Source organism: Haliotis cracherodii, unplaced genomic scaffold (genome assembly GCF_022045235.1).
Source record: "Haliotis cracherodii isolate W230 unplaced genomic scaffold, xgHalCrac1.p SCAF_15, whole genome shotgun sequence".
Taxonomy (NCBI): Eukaryota; Metazoa; Mollusca; class Gastropoda; order Lepetellida; family Haliotidae; genus Haliotis; species Haliotis cracherodii.
Genome location: NW_027266270.1, coordinates 32,214,514 through 32,231,871, shown reverse-complemented (window position 1 = coordinate 32,231,871; position 17,358 = coordinate 32,214,514).

Below are 17,358 nucleotides of genomic sequence, written 5' to 3'. Positions count from 1 at the left end.
GGTGTCATGTAGACTGCCGTGTACTGCATCTGTTGTAGATCAAAACAAGGCTAGATAGGTATCATGTAGACTGTTGTGTACTGCATCTGTTGTAGATTACCACAAGGCTTGATAGGTGTCATGTAGACTGTTGTGTACTGCATCTGTTGTAGATTACCACAAGGCTAGATAGGTGCCATGTAGACTGTTGTGCAATGTGTCTTTTGTAGATTACCACAAGGCTAGATAGGTGTCATGTAGACTGTTGTGTACTGCATCTGTTGTAGATCACAACAAGGCTAGATAGGTGTCATGTAGACTGTCTTGTACTGCATCTGTTGTAGATCAAAACAAGGCTAGATAGGTATCATGTAGACTGTTGTGTACTGCATCTGTTGTAGATTACCACAAGGCTTGATAGGTGTCATGTAGACTGTTGTGTACTGCATCTGTTGTAGATTACCACAAGGCTAGATCGGTATCATGTAGACTGTTGTGTACTGCATCTGCTGTAGATCACCACAAAGCTAGATAGGTATCATGTAGATTGTTGTGTACTGCATCTGTTGTAGATCACCACAAGGCTTGATAGGTGTCATGTAGACTGTTGTGCAATTTGTCTGTTGTAGATCACCACAAGGCTTGATAGGTGTCATGTAGACTGTTGTGCAATTTGTCTGTTGTAGATTACCACAAGGCAAGATAGGTGTCATGTAGACTCTTGTGCAATGTGTCTGTTGTAGATCACAACAAGGCTAGATAGGTATCATGTAGACTGTTGTGTACTGCATCTGCTGTAGATCACCACAAGGCTAGATAGGTATCATGTAGTACGTTGTGTACTGCATCTGTTGTAGATTACCACAAGGCTAGATAGGTGTCATGTAGACTGTCGTGTACTGCATCTGTTGTAGATTACCACAAGGCTAGATAGGTGTCATGTAGACTGTTGTGTACTGCATCTGTTGTAGATCAAAACAAGGCTAGATAGGTATCATGTAGACTGTTGTGTACTGCATCTGTTGTAGATTACCACAAGACTTGATAGGTGTCATGTAGACTGTTGTGTACTGCATCTGTTGTAGATTACCACAAGGCTAGATAGGTGCCATGTAGACTGTTGTGCAATGTGTCTTTTGTGGATTACCACAAGGCTAGATAGGTGTCATGTAGACTGTTGTGTACTGCATCTGTTGTAGATCACAACAAGGCTAGATAGGTGTCATGTAGACTGTCTTGTACTGCATCTGTTGTAGATCAAAACAAGGCTAGATAGGTATCATGTAGACTGTTGTGTACTGCATCTGTTGTAGATTACCACAAGGCTAGATAGGTATCATGTAGACTGTTGTGTACTGCATCTGCTGTAGATCACCACAAGGCTAGATAGGTATCATGTAGATTGTTGTGTACTGCATCTGTTGTAGATCACCACAAGGCTTCATAGGTGTCATGTAGACTGTTGTGCAATTTGTCTGTTGTAGATCACCACAAGGCTTGATAGGTGTCATGTAGACTGTTGTGCAATTTGTCTGTTGTAGATTACCACAAGGCAAGATAGGTGTCATGTAGACTCTTGTGCAATGTGTCTGTTGTAGATAACAACAAGGTCAGATAGGTATCATGTAGACTGTTGTGTACTGCATCTGTTGTAGATCACAACAAGGCTAGATAGGTGTCATGTAGACTGTTGTGTACTGCATCTGTTGTAGATAACAACAAGGTCAGATAGGTGTCATGTAGATTGTTGTGTACTGCATCTGTTGTAGATTACCACAAGGTCAGATAGGTGTCATGTAGATTGTTGTGTACTGCCTCTGCTGTAGATCATCACAAGGATAGATAAGTGTCCCTATGGCTCCTGTATGGTTTGCATTCAACTGTTTTGCCGACAATAAGGTCGTGTCAACAGTAAAAGAAATTTCAGTATATCTTATATGTAGCAAAAAGGTCGTGTCAGCAGTAAAGGGCATTTCAGCATATCATATATGTAGCAATAACGACGTGTCAACAAAAAAAGACATCCAGTGAATCATTTATGTAGCGACAAGGTCGTGTCAACAGTAAGGACATTCAATGAATCATATATGTAGCAACAAGGTCGTGTCAACAGTAAATGGCTTTCAGTATATAATATATGTAGCAACAAGGTCGTGTCAACAGTAAAGGGCTTTCAGTATATCATATATGTAGCATCAAGGTCGTGTCAACAGTAAATGGCTTTCAGTATATCATATATGTAGCAACAAGGTCGTGTCAACAGTAAAGGGCTTTCAGTATATCATATATGTAGCAACAAGGTCGTGTCAACAGTAAAGGGCTTTCAGTATATCATATATGTAGCAACAAGGTCGTGTCAACAGTAAAGGGCTTTCAGTATATCATATATGTAGCAACAAGGTCGTGTCAACAGTAAAGGGCTTTCAGTATATCATATATGTAGCAACAAGGTCGTGTCAACAGTAAGGGCATTTCAGTATATCATATATGTAGCAATAAGGTCGTGTCAACAGTAAAGGGTATTCAGTGACTCATATATGTAGCAACAAGGTCGTGTCAACAGTAAAGGGCTTTCAGTATATCACATACCGGTTTGAAACAAGACATTCGTGTCATCAGGAAAGTCATTCAACATAACATGAGGCATGACGTGATGGACCAGAAATCCAGTGACACGACTTCACATTTACTGATTTTGTTGAAACTTAAAACAATAGTTAGTGAGTGAGTGAGTTGGGTTTAACGCCGCTTTTAACAGTACTCCAGTTATATCGCGGCGTGTCAGCTTAATGTGGGAGGAAAGCCTGAAGTGATGCAGGTTTCAGACGTTTACCACTTCGGTGAAACCCACGAGCACGGGTATGGTGCTGACAAACCTAGAAACATAATCGGGGCGAACCGGGATTCGAACCCACAATCATAGGTTTCTGGCGTGTCCAAGGGACGCAACTCTGCACAGCGAATCGCGGCGCCTTAGACGACTGGGCCACCCGTGCCCCCAAAACAATAGTTAAGTCTGCTGTGTACAAGTGCTGAGATTCTTCTACTTATTTATGTTAAAAAAACTTTCAAGAAATGTGTTCGTTTTGCAACATAGTTTTAGGCAGTTTTAGCGTCTCAGCCAAACATTTCTTTTGTTGACCCAAATAATGTGCATATGTATCATGCGCCAAATCTACGCCCTAAATTATGCTCAAAGCGTTACATATATACTGATCGTAGATGATTAAGTGTGTTTTTAATCTGCTTCATACAATAGTTCAGCAATATTCAGGCATTTTTCTGCATTGGTTTGACACATCTTAGACGGGTCATGAAATCATGACTTGAATATTGCTGTCTAGAGTTATGTAACCATCGGGGTCCACCCAAAAAGGTTCCTGTAGAAAAATAGATTCCAAAGCACGAATAAAGATCACAAGTAGGACCTTATCATATGAAAAAATATTAAGTATACATTTTGACATGTGAATGGAAATGGTCGATTAACGAACCACAAAAAGTTATGTATTTGTTACAATAAATAAAGCCCAACCTCTTGTTACAAAAAGTGTTATTTTCTGCATAGTATTACCACTTTAATTAATTAGTACATGCGTTTAGCGTGAAAGGATATTAAAAGATCTACACTGACATGTTGAAAAATAAATTCGATAAGGATTTCAAAGTGATATGTCTGGCAAGCCGCTATACTAACATAGACGTTTTAGATTTCAAAAAAAGCTTAATAGTCTTTCGATATACGATCGAAAAGAACATGGAGAGTCTTTTTGAAGAAATCTAGACTTGTAAAACAATTATAGACTTGCATGGGATCATTTGGATACTATCCTTCATGGAAAGACTGATGCTTGGTCCCTGAAAATGATATTATTTTGATAGAAACAAACAACTGAATTTTAATTGAATAGGAGCCCCGGTGAGATGGAACTTCCAGTCTAACCATGTGGATAATCTAGACTTCATTTAGGGCAATAGTATTACAGTAAGGGCGAAAGAGGAAATCATTTGGTTCAAGGACTGTGACACAGGCTACATCACGGTCTGTATGACAGACTAGCAACTCGTGATCTTAAGGTCATCCCAACGTGATACCTCGTCATCTGAGACAGCGATTTGACACCTCTGTCACAACTGTCACTGCTTTTCTCTCCCAAAGAAAAATAAAACGAGAAATGTTCGGAAGTTTATATGTTTAAAACTACACAATTATTATTTAGCTTCATGTATTAACTTCCAAGTAATCAATGTAAATCGTGTACGAACAACTTTTATTCATATATGAGATGCTGGTACAGTTTTTGTCGCCATTGCGTAGTGAGTGAGTGAGGATGGTTTTACGCCGCTTTAGCAATATTCCAGCAATATCACGACGGGGGACACCAGAAATGGGCTTCACACATTGTAACCATGTCGGGAATCGAACCCGGGTCTTCGGCGTGACGATTGAACGCTTTAACAGCTACCCGACAGCCCATTGTGTAGCCTATGTAGCGTACGATTATGAAACAAATGCATTGAAGCCATGTGTTGAAACGTAATTAGTAAAAGAGCTCAACATTAAACACGTGCAATGAGACAATTTAATTGGCGTGTAACCATATATTGTCCAACTACGTATACACACTTATACTCAACATAAACAGAATTTCATTATATACTTTATTATTCAACACCCACACCACAGAGCATAAGTTCAAATCCCTGAACATTGGACACTTTTCGGTTTCGGTAGAGAGTCGTCTCAATGGTTTCGTCAGAGAGTCGTCCCAATGGTTTCGTCAGTGAGTTGTGTCAATGGTTTCATTAGTGAGTTGTCTCAATGGTTACGTTAGTGAATTGTCTCAGTTGATTCCTTAGTGAGTTATCTCGGTGGTTTCGTTTGTGGGTTGTCTCAGTGGTTTCGTTAGTGAGTTGTCTCAATGGTTTCGTGAGTTGTCTCAATAGTTTCGTGAGTTGTCTAAATGGTTTCGTTAGTGAGTTGTCTCAATGGTTTCGTGAGTTGTCTCAATAGTTTCGTGAGTTGTCTCAATGGTTACGTTAGTGAGTTGTCTCAATGGTTTCGTTAGTGAGTGGTCTCAGTGGTTTCGTTAGAGAGTGGTCTCAGTGGTAACGTTAGTGAGTTGTCTCAGCGGTTTCGTTAGTGAGTTGTCTCAATGGTTTCGTTAGTGAGTGGTCTCAGTGGTAACGTTAGTGAGTTGTCTCAGCGGTTTCGTTAGTGAGTTGTCTCAATGGTTTCGTTAGTGAGTTGTCTCAGTGGTAACGTTAGTGAGTTGTCTCAGCGGTTTCGTTAGTGAGTTGTCTCAATGGTTTCGTTAGTGAGTGGTCTCAGTGGTTTCGTTAGTGAGTTGTCTCAGTGGTTTCGTTAGTGAGTTGTCTCAGTGGTTTCGTTAGTGAGTTGTCTCAATGGTTTCGTTAGTGAGTTGTCTCAATGGTTTCGTTAGTGAGTTGTCTCAGTGGTTTCGTTAGTGAGTTGTCTCTGTGGTTACGTTAGTGAGTGGTCTCAGTGGTTACGTTAGTGAGTTGTCTCAATGGTTTCGTTAGTGAGTTGTCTCAGTGGTTTCGTTAGTGAGTGGTCTCAATGGTGTCGTGAATGAGTTGTCTCAATGGTGTCGTGAATGAGTTGTCTCAATGGTGTCGTGAATGAGTTGTCTCAGTGGTTTCGTTAGTGAGTTGTCTCAGTGGTTTCGTTAGTGAGTTGTCTCTGTGGTTACGTTAGTGAGTGGTCTCAGTGGTTACGTTAGTGAGTTGTCTCAGTGGTTTCGTTAGTGAGTTGTCTCAATGGTTTCGTTAGTGAGTTGTCTCAGTGGTTTCGTTAGTGAGTTGTCTCAGTGGTTTCGTTAGTGAGTTGTCTCAATGGTTTCGTTAGTGAGTTGTCTCAATGGTTTCGTTAGTGAGTTGTCTCAGTGGTTTCGTTAGTGAGTTGTCTCTGTGGTTACGTTAGTGAGTGGTCTCAGTGGTTACGTTAGTGAGTTGTCTCAATGGTTTCGTTAGTGAGTTGTCTCAATGGTTTCGTTAGTGAGTTGTCTCAGTGGTTTCGTTAGTGAGTGGTCTCAATGGTGTCGTGAATGAGTTGTCTCAATGGTGTCGTGAATGAGTTGTCTCAGTGGTTTCGTTAGTGAGTTGTCTCAGTGGTTTCGTGAGTTTGACTAAATTTGTCCCTTCGGCCGTAGCTGTCGCTCTTTGTCACAGCTCGCTTAGGGTTACATCATCTAACATGGTCAATGGATTTCTTAAGTGAACAAGAACCTAACCACTGAGCTGTGTTTTATGTTTCTCATTCGAATGCTTGCAAAATTTTAATATCTCAGCTGGTTAACATATATTTTCTGCTGAATATTCGAAACAGTGAATGAGTTATTTGGTTTGAAGGACAAACATATGTATTCAAATGTCCCAATTTTAGTTTGTGTGTTTTTAACAACATTCGATCTTTATGACGAAGGTCGGTAAATACTCGAGTCATTGATTGATTGAGCAACGATCGATGCCGCCTTGGTAGATTGATACGCCTTCACCCCAATCCACCCGATTACCATGCTCGACAATTATAGGTTGCTAAGAATCAATTCTAGTCCCGTGAATATCCGGGTTAGAACAGGTCTTCAGCAACCAATGCTTGCCTCGACTATGCTTGTCGTAGGGGGCGACATTTGGAATCGGCTGGTCGGGCTCGCTGACTTGGTTCTTGCATGTCATCGTATCCCAATTGCGTGAATCGATGCGCGTGATGTCATTCACTGGATTGTTTGGCCCAGACTTGATTATTTACAGACCGCCGTCATATAGCTTGAATATTGCTGAGTGCGGCGTTAAACAACAAACAAACAAACCAGTTCTAACCCGGATTCCCCCTAGACTCCCATATTAGTCATCTCCTAATAGCAATGGGGTGCAGAGTTTGAAAGTGAATCTGTCTATCTTGACAACGTGTTGGTGTGAGTAAGCAAAGTGTTCATCATTTTGCTTTCAGTTGTGGATGCTGTACAATTAAAACACATCTGTGACGTCATTCCATTGTTTGACCGTTCCATTATTTTTCAGGAATGGAGAGTTGCTTGTCAACTGTACATTATCTTGAAGCAACATTTGAATTAATTTACACTTGGAACAGACAGAACTATGTTTTTACATTTATTTACAAGTGAATATTTTCATTTTTTTCCGAAAACATGTGTCGTCAGCGGGGTCCGAACACGCATCGTTAGATTTGAAAACGTGTAATTGTCAACCTCAGCTACTGCGGCACATGTAGGCATAATGTGAAATTAACTATTAAATATTTTCACAATTTTGCATAATGCTTAAAAGCTCAAAATAATATGTATATATTTTGTGTTAGAGCACGTTACCCACAACAATGATCATATTTATAGATAGTTAGATAAACCTTTGACGAGAACAAACAAATAAGGTAACATAAATATCGCTTGTTCGGGGCTCTATATTTCCAATTATACCCATCAGCATGTATTAACAATGTGCAAGCGAATGATAAATACTAGTTTAGGACCCAATACAATTATGAAGAGCCGTGTACCATGCATTGTAAATGTCAACTCGCCACGGAGCTTGGCGCACGTGCAACAGCGGCAGAGGACGCATTCCTCGTGCATCACGCAAGGTCGACTCACGCAGTATAAATACGGACAACAAAGAGTTCTGGTTTATTTTTCAAATATTTTCAACTACAGAATATTTTGTTAAAGTGTAAAAGTAGGGATGAGTTTTAAGTAGGGGAATATCCTCGTAACTCTCCATTCCTTAAACATAATGGGCCTCGGCCCCTGCGGGGCCTCTGCTCCATTATTTTTAAGGAATGGAGAGTTACGAGGACATTCCCCTCTACATAATATAGTTCACACTTCACACTTACATCGTGCGTAATTTCGAACAAACAAGAACTGGGAAATGACCCTTGTTCGTTGGTTTTCCACATGAATTTTAACAAGCATCTACTTACAACGGTAATGTTCGCAATATGTGTACACATAAACGCAACATTAGTAAAAGTACAGTCAACATATGGTACTGCAGATTTGTCCTTATTGCTAATAATTGATAAGAAAAATCTACGTACAATCACCATGTACTTCATGTTCACGCGGGCGGTCGGGTAGCCTAGTGGTGTACAGGTAGTAGGGGATGTACAGCGAACAGGACACGTGGTGTACAGGTAGCAGAAGACATACAGCGGACAGGACGCGTGGTGTACAGGTAGTAGGGGTTGTACAGCGGGCAGGACGCGTGGTGTAAAGGTAGTAGGGGTGTACAGCGGACAGGACGCGTGGTGTAAAGGTTGTAGGGGATGTACATCGGACAGGACGCGTGGTGTACAGGTAGTAGGGGTTGCACAGCTGGCAGGACACGTGGTGAACAGGTAGTAGGGGATGTACAGCGGGCAGGACGCGTGGTGTACAGGTAGTAGGGGTTGCACAGCTGGCAGGACACGTGGTGAACAGATAGTAGGGGATGTACAGCGGGCAGGACGTGTGGTGTACAGGTAGTAGGAGATGTACAGCGGGCAGGACACGTGGTGTACAGGTAGTAGGGGATGTACAGCGGGCAGGACACGTGGTGAACAGGTAGTAGGGGATGTACAGCGGGCAGGACGCGTGATGTACAGGTAGTAGGGGATGTACAGCGGGCAGGACACGTGGTGAACAGGTAGTAGGGGTTGTGCAGCGGGCGGGACGCGTGGTGTACAGGTAGTAGGGGTTGTACAGCGGGCAGGACATGTGGTGAACAGGTAGTAGGGGATGTACAGCGGGCAGGACACGTGATGTACAGGTAGTAGAGGATGTACAGCGGACAGGACATGTGGTGTACAGGTAGTAGGGGTTGTACAGCGGGCAGGACATGTGATGTACAGGTAGCAGGGGCTGTACAGCGGGCAGGACGCGTGATGTACAGGTAGTAGCGGTTGTACAGCTGGCAGGACATGTGGTGTACAGGTAGTAGGGGTTGTACAGCGGGCAGGACATGTGATGTACAGGTAGCAGGGGCTGTACAGCGGGCAGGACGCGTGATGTACAGGTAGTAGCGGTTGTACAGCTGGCAGGACATGTGGTGTACAGGTAGTAGGGGTTGTATTGCGGACAGGACGCGTGGTGTAAAGGTTGTAGGGGATGTACATCGGACAGGACGCGTGGTGTACAGGTAGTAGCGGTTGTACAGCGGGCAGGACATGTTATGTACAGGTAGCAGGGGTTGTACAGCGGGCAGGACATGTGATGTACAGGTATTAGGGGATGTACAGCGAGCAGGACGCGTGGTGTACAGGTTGTAGGGATGTACAGCGGGCAGGACTCTTCCTTTACAAATTGTGTGACCATGCAGGGTTTAACTGTTGTATCTACTCCTTGAAGCACACATTAATACAAACATTTGTCAATTGAAAACATTGAATAATGACACGAATGCGTGCAACTAATAATAATTTCGTCATCCTTTGATAAAGGCACACAAAAACGAAAAAGAATCTTGAAATGGAACCTGTATGTTAGCTTCTCGGGATAATTTTGCTATAAATATGCATTGCATCGTGTACACGAAAAAGCTATTATATTTTGTAGCAAACAAAACCTTACACCCTGAACTGCAAATAAGCCCCAAGCTAACACACAAACGACTGCGGTGACCCGCAAGCACTGTTTCACAACCTCAGACAGGATAACAGCTGGATAAGGAAAATAATGTCGTTTCATTAACATAATATCACATGCAAATGCTGTTGCCATGGAGACCGCGTGTTACGTTTTTCGAGCCTAAGAAAATACATTTTTAATCAACAGTGTCGTGATGTATGGATCAAATGTTCTTTGGGATGTCACCAAGGCGATAGTATCGTTCAGGAAAATATTTCCTGAGAGGAAGGGATAAGATCAATCCTTCACAACGGCACAGGATATTGGAATCCATCGCCTCCCATATAAACCCAACTCCTCTCATATAAACCCATCTCCTCCAATATAAACCTATCTCCTCCCATCTCAACCCAACTCCTTCCATCCCAACCCGCCTCCTCCCATACAAACCCATCTGCTCCAATATAAACCCACCTCACATTTCAACCCAATTCCTTCCATCTCAATCCATCCCCTCCTATCTCAATCAATCTCTTCCCATCTCAACCCGTCTGCTCCCATATAACCCCATCTCATCCCATCCCAATGCACCTCCTCCCATCCCTAACCATCTCCTCCCATATAAACCCATCTCCTCCAATATAAACCCATCTACTCCAATATAAACCCATCTTCTCCCATCTCAACCTGTCTCATTTCATATAACCCCATCACCTCCCATTTCAATCCATCGCCTCCCATCTCAATCCATCGCCTCCCATCTAAATCCATCGCCTCCCATCTCAATCCATCCCCTCCCATCTCAACCCGACTCCTTCCAACTCAATCCATCGCCTCCCATCTTAATCCATCGCCTCCCATCTCAATCCATCGCCTCCTATCTCAATCCATCGCCTCCTATCTCAATCCATCGCCTCCCATCTCAATCCATCCCCTCCCATCTCAATCCATCACCTCCCATCTCAAAACGTTACCTCTCATTTATGCCCATCTGCTCCAATATAAATGCATCTCCTTCCATCTCAATAAATCTCCAACCATCCTATCTCATTTCCTCCCATCTCAAGCCGACTCTTCCCTTTACCCCATCTCTTCCCATCTCAACCAAACTCCTCCAATCTCAGCCCATTTACCCCCCTCCCATCTCAATCAATCTCCTCCCATATCAACCCGTCTGCTCCCATATAAATCTAAAGTCTCCTATCTCAACCCATCTCCTCCCATCTCAACCCCTCTCCTCTCATCTCATCCTCCTCGCATCCCATCCATCGATTCGCATTTCATACCATTAAGAAACATATATTTCTTCTGAGCAAAAAAACAGCCACAAACGTTTGCATACAATGATAATATTTCATATGAAGACTAATAAAACAATTGTATTTCTTACATTTCTTACAATGAACTAATGACATAAGAATGGGTGCCTCTATATTGTTCATATCCTGCCTTCTAGGAAACTGTCGTTATACCGTGATCTGCAATGGCTTATTGCCTACGTATAATGAGACTCTGGAAATACGAGAATGAAAATGAAAATAAAAACAAAGTCACGCGTGGTCCTGTTTGCACGCGCCTACATCCGGGTTCTTGTCCGTGGACATGACATGTGAATTTATGACATGTGAATTTATATTGTTATATAGAATTAAACTCTAAGATGATTGGTCGTCTTAAAAAAACGTCATCAGTCGGCACCCAATCCGGGTCACCTTGACAACATCATCACTCTACGCCTGCTGAACGTGTCTCACTCATTATCACAGATCAGAGACATTTACGGATGACCTATGACCAAGATTACCTATTACCGCTTGGGGGATTTAAAGCTCTCCTAAAACAGGCTTCGGTTTACGCGGGTAGTCTCCGGTCGAGCAGTCAACCAACATTACACAATTACGTCTACCTGTCTTAACCTAAAAGTGGGGTGAAGCGGGAAGACACCGTTATTGAATGTATATTTTAACAAACAAAAAACATGCGGGTAGTGGTTACGTTGACATTTGCGCCCCTCGGGAACGGCAGAAACCTATGGTGGTGGCTGAATCCCACATTCCCTCTGATTAAGTATTTAGTTTTAGCAGCATCCTTTCCGTTATTTATCACATTCAGATTCAGTTTATTCGTAAAGAAACCACCACCGGTGGTACATGAGTGAGTGAGTATGGTTTTACGCCGCTTTGGGCTATATTCCAGCAATATCACGGCAGGGGACATCAGAAATGGGCTTCACACATTGTACCCATGTCGGGAATCGAACCCGGGTCTTCGGCGTGACGAGCGATCGCTTTAACCACTAGGCTACCCGACCGTCCCGTGGCAGACAGGAAAGTACGTTTGTGATGATGTGTACGCCCCTGTTGCAGAAGCTGAAGTGGACGCTGTATGATCGGCAATGTATTCATCCTTATAGGCAGAAGAGATACCATCACCTTGCATCCCAGCGAACGCTTTAACCACAACCACTGGGCTACCCGATCGCCCCGGTGGTACATGCGCATGCATATATATATATATATATATATATAGATAGATAGATAGATAGATAGAGAGAGAGAGAGAGAGAGAGAGAGAGAGAGAGACACACACACACACACACACACACACACACACACACACACACACACACACACACACATACCCCGCCTTTATTGAAGTCGAGAAACCTTATAGGCTTAGAAACCTTATAGGCTTTTAAATGTTTGAAATAATAATGACATGGAATAGTAGGGGTAACAGTTTCTTTCGTATACGTACACAAAGGCAACCTGTTTCACCTTCGTCAGGTGAATGGCCTGAGGTTGATTCCCACAACATAGATCTTCTGAGGAGGTGTAACAATAAAGAAGTTTGTGGCCGGGGAATGTGTTCAAGGTCTGGTGATCTCAGACAACGAAGCAAAGTACAAGAACTAGGTTGATGTTAAAAAGCGAAGTGGTAGAAAAAAATTAATAGGTAAATCATACCTTCATGGACACTCCCCAACACTAATGGACGGCTGACTAACTTGCGTAATCCCTTGGAGTGGCGCCAATCCCGGTATATGAAATAAAATTAGGATATATTTAAATAATATTTTACCTGTTTCATTTTCTTCGCTTTTTAACATCAACCTATTGCTTGTAATCACAATGGCTGCCTCGTGTCTGAGATCCCCAGACCCTGAACATACTCCACGACCCGCTGGCCACTTCATTGTCACAACCCTCAGAAGATCTATTATACAATAAATAACAAGTCAGTTATAATCGAAAACATGTTTAACATGTGAAGCCAGTTGTAAAAAGATAGAAACTTACACAATTCAGATGGGATGATGAGAATGACAGTTGGCACACTAGATTAAATTAATTGAGTGTAATGATGGTTTATACAATGGCTTAAAGCAATTGAGTGTAATCACGGTTTATACAGCAGATTTAATTAATTAGGTGTTATGACGGTTTATACAATGGATCACATTAATTGAGTGTAATGATGATTTATACTATGGATTAAGTGAGTGAGTGAGTTAAGTTTTAAGTCACATCGGCATTATTTCAGCCATATCGTGACTATCAAAGGTTAAAGATTATAAATACTATTAAACGTATAAAAACCTGTCAACGAAGGACAGTAAAATAACCAGACTTATCACAGAAATAGACTTAAAACTAGTATGGAATCATAAAATTGATAGCACTAAACATAACACCATAGTATAAAAACAGGCTGGAGATCGCCAGCAACTGAAGGTAGATCACCATACTAGGAACCATGGGGACTTACAGTACACTAGCTTCCTGCATGGAACACAACAGGATTTACATCATCCCTTCAGCAACTAGCGATTGCACGCAAAATTAGGCACAATTAAAATTACAAGTATACTAGGTGTTAAAAAAAGTAGTAGGCAGAACTATTCTTTGAATGATATGGACTTACTATATCCTCTCCGGGGGACAATAATTTTACACTACGTCAACCCCCTTTGAGGATCCAGCAATCCAGCTCAGATATAAATTCAGTCTACCAATTTAAAAAGGTCATTCATTTTATACAGGACATATTATCAAAATTTACTATACAATTTTATTTCTTTAAAAAAAACAATAATTATCAGAATTAATATTGTTAAAAAGATCCTTTAGAGAAGATGATTTGAAATATTTATCCCTTGTGACAATTGATTAAAGTAATTGAGTGTAATGACGGTGTATACGATGGATTATATTAGTTGAGTGTAATGACGGTTTATACAATGGATTATATTAATTGAGTTCAATGACGGTTTATACAACAGATTAAATTAATTGAGTGTAATGGCGGTTTATACAATGGATACATTAATTGAGTGTAATGGCGGTGTATACAATGGATTATATTAATTGAGTGTAATGACGGTGTATACAATGGATACATTAATTGAGTGAAATGACGGTGTATACAATGGATTATATTAATTGAGTTCAATGACGGTTTATACAACAGTTTAAATTAATTGAGTGTAATGACGCTTTATACAATGGATTATATTAATTGAGTGTAATGACGGTTTATACAATGGATTATATTAATTGAGTGTAATGACGGTGTATACAATGGATTATATTAATTGAGTGTAATGACGGTTTATACAATGGATACATTAATTGAGTGTAATGACGGTGTATACAATGGATTATATTAATTGAGTGTAATGACGGTGTATACAATGGATACATTAATTGAGTGTAATGACGGTGTATACAATGGATTATATTAAGTGAGTGCAATGACGGTTTATACAACGGATTAAATTAATTGAGTGTAATGGCGGTTTATACAATGGATACATTAATTGAGTGTAATGGCGGTGTATACAATGGATTATATTAATTGAGTGTAATGACGGTGTATACAATGGATTATATTAATTGAGTGTAATGACGGTGTATACAATGGATTATATTAATTGAGTGTAATGACGGTGTATACAATGGATACATTAATTGAGTGTAATGACGGTGTCTACAATGGATTATATTAATTGAGTGCAATGACGGTTTATACAACGGATTAAATTAATTGAGTGTAATGGCGGTTTATACAATGGATACATTAATTGAGTGTAATGGCGGTGTATACAATGGATTATATTAATTGAGTGTAATGACGGTGTATACAATGGATTATATTATTTGAGTGTAATGACGGTGTATACAATGGATACATTAATTGAGTGTAATGACGGTGTATACAATGGATACATTAATTGAGTGTAATGACGGTGTATACAATGGATTATATTGATTGAGTGTAATGACGGTGTATACAATGGATTATATTAATTGAGTGTAATGACGGTGTATACAATGGATACATTAATTGAGTGTAATGACGGTGTATACAATGGATACATTAATTGAGTGTTATGACGGTTTATACAATGGATTATATTAATTGAGTGTAATGACGGTGTATACAATGGATTATATTAATTGAGTGTAATGACGGTGTATACAATGGATACATTAATTGAGTGTAATGACGGTGTATACAATGGATTATATTAATTGAGTGTAATGACGGTGTATACAATGGATTATATTATTTGAGTGTAATGACGGTGTATACAATGGATACATTAATTGAGTGTACTGACGGTGTATACAATGGATTATATTAATTGAGTGCAATGACGGTTTATACAACGGTTTAAATTAATTGAGTGTAATGGCGGTTTATACAATGGATACATTAATTGAGTGTAATGACGGTGTATACAATGGATTATATTAATTGAGTGTAATGACGGTGTATACAATGGATTATATTATTTGAGTGTAATGACGGTGTATACAATGGATACATTAATTGAGTGTAATGACGGTGTATACAATGGATACATTAATTGAGTGTAATGACGGTGTATACAATGGATTATATTAATTGAGTGTAATGACGGTGTATACAATGGATTATATTAATTGAGTGTAATGACGGTGTATACAATGGATACATTAATTGAGTGTAATGACGGTGTATACAATGGATACATTAATTGAGTGTAATGACGGTGTATACAATGGATTATATTAATTGAGTGTAATGACGGTGTATACAATGGATTATATTATTTGAGTGTAATGACGGTGTATACAATGGATACATTAATTGAGTGTAATGACGGTGTATACAATGGATTATATTAATTGAGTGCAATGACGGTTTATACAACGGATTAAATTAATTGAGTGTAATGGCGGTTTATACAATGGATACATTAATTGAGTGTAATGACGGTGTATACAATGGATTATATTAATTGAGTGTAATGACGGTGTATACAATGGATTATATTATTTGAGTGTAATGACGGTGTATACAATGGATACATTAATTGAGTGTAATGACGGTGTATACAATGGATACATTAATTGAGTGTAATGACAGTGTATACAATGGATTATATTAATTGAGTGTAATGACGGTGTATACAATGGATTATATTAATTGAGTGTAATGACGGTGTATACAATGGATACATTAATTGAGTGTAATGACGGTGTATACAATGGATACATTAATTGAGTGTTATGACGGTTTATACAATGGATTATATTAATTGAGTGTAATGACGGTGTATACAATGGATACATTAATTGAGTGTAATGACGGTGTATACAATGGATACATTAATTGAGTGTAATGACGGTGTATACAATGGATTATATTAATTGAGTGTAATGACGGTGTATACAATGGATTATATTATTTGAGTGTAATGACGGTGTATACAATGGATACATTAATTGAGTGTAATGACGGTGTATACAATGGATTATATTAATTGAGTGTAATGACGGTGTATACAATGGATACATTGATTGAGTGTAATGACGGTGTATACAATGGATTATATTAATTGAGTGCAATGACGGTTTATACAACGGATTAAATTAATTGAGTGTAATGGCGGTTTATACAATGGATACATTAATTGAGTGTAATGGCGGTGTATACAATGGATTATATTAATTGAGTGTAATGATGGTGTATACAATGGATTATATTATTTGAGTGTAATGACGGTGTATACAATGGATACATTAATTGAGTGTAATGACGGTGTATACAATGGATACATTAATTGAGTGTAATGACGGTGTATACAATGGATTATATTGATTGAGTGTAATGACGGTGTATACAATGGATTAAATTAATTGAGTGTAATGACGGTGTATACAATGGATACATTAATTGAGTGTAATGACGGTGTATACAATGGATACATTAATTGAGTGTTATGACGGTTTATACAATGGATTATATTAATTGAGTGTAATGACGGTGTATACAATGGATACATTAATTGAGTGTAATGACGGTGTATACAATGGATACATTAATTGAGTGTAATGACGGTGTATACAATGGATTATATTAATTGAGTGTAATGACGGTGTATACAATGGATTATATTATTTGAGTGTAATGACGGTGTATACAATGGATACATTAATTGAGTGTAATGACGGTGTATACAATGGATTATATTAATTGAGTGTAATGACGGTGTATACAATGGATACATTGATTGAGTGTAATGACGGTGTATACAATGGATTATATTAATTGAGTGCAATGACGGTTTATACAACGGATTAAATTAATTGAGTGTAATGGCGGTTTATACAATGGATACATTAATTGAGTGTAATGGCGGTGTATACAATGGATTATATTAATTGAGTGTAATGATGGTGTATACAATGGATTATATTATTTGAGTGTAATGACGGTGTATACAATGGATACATTAATTGAG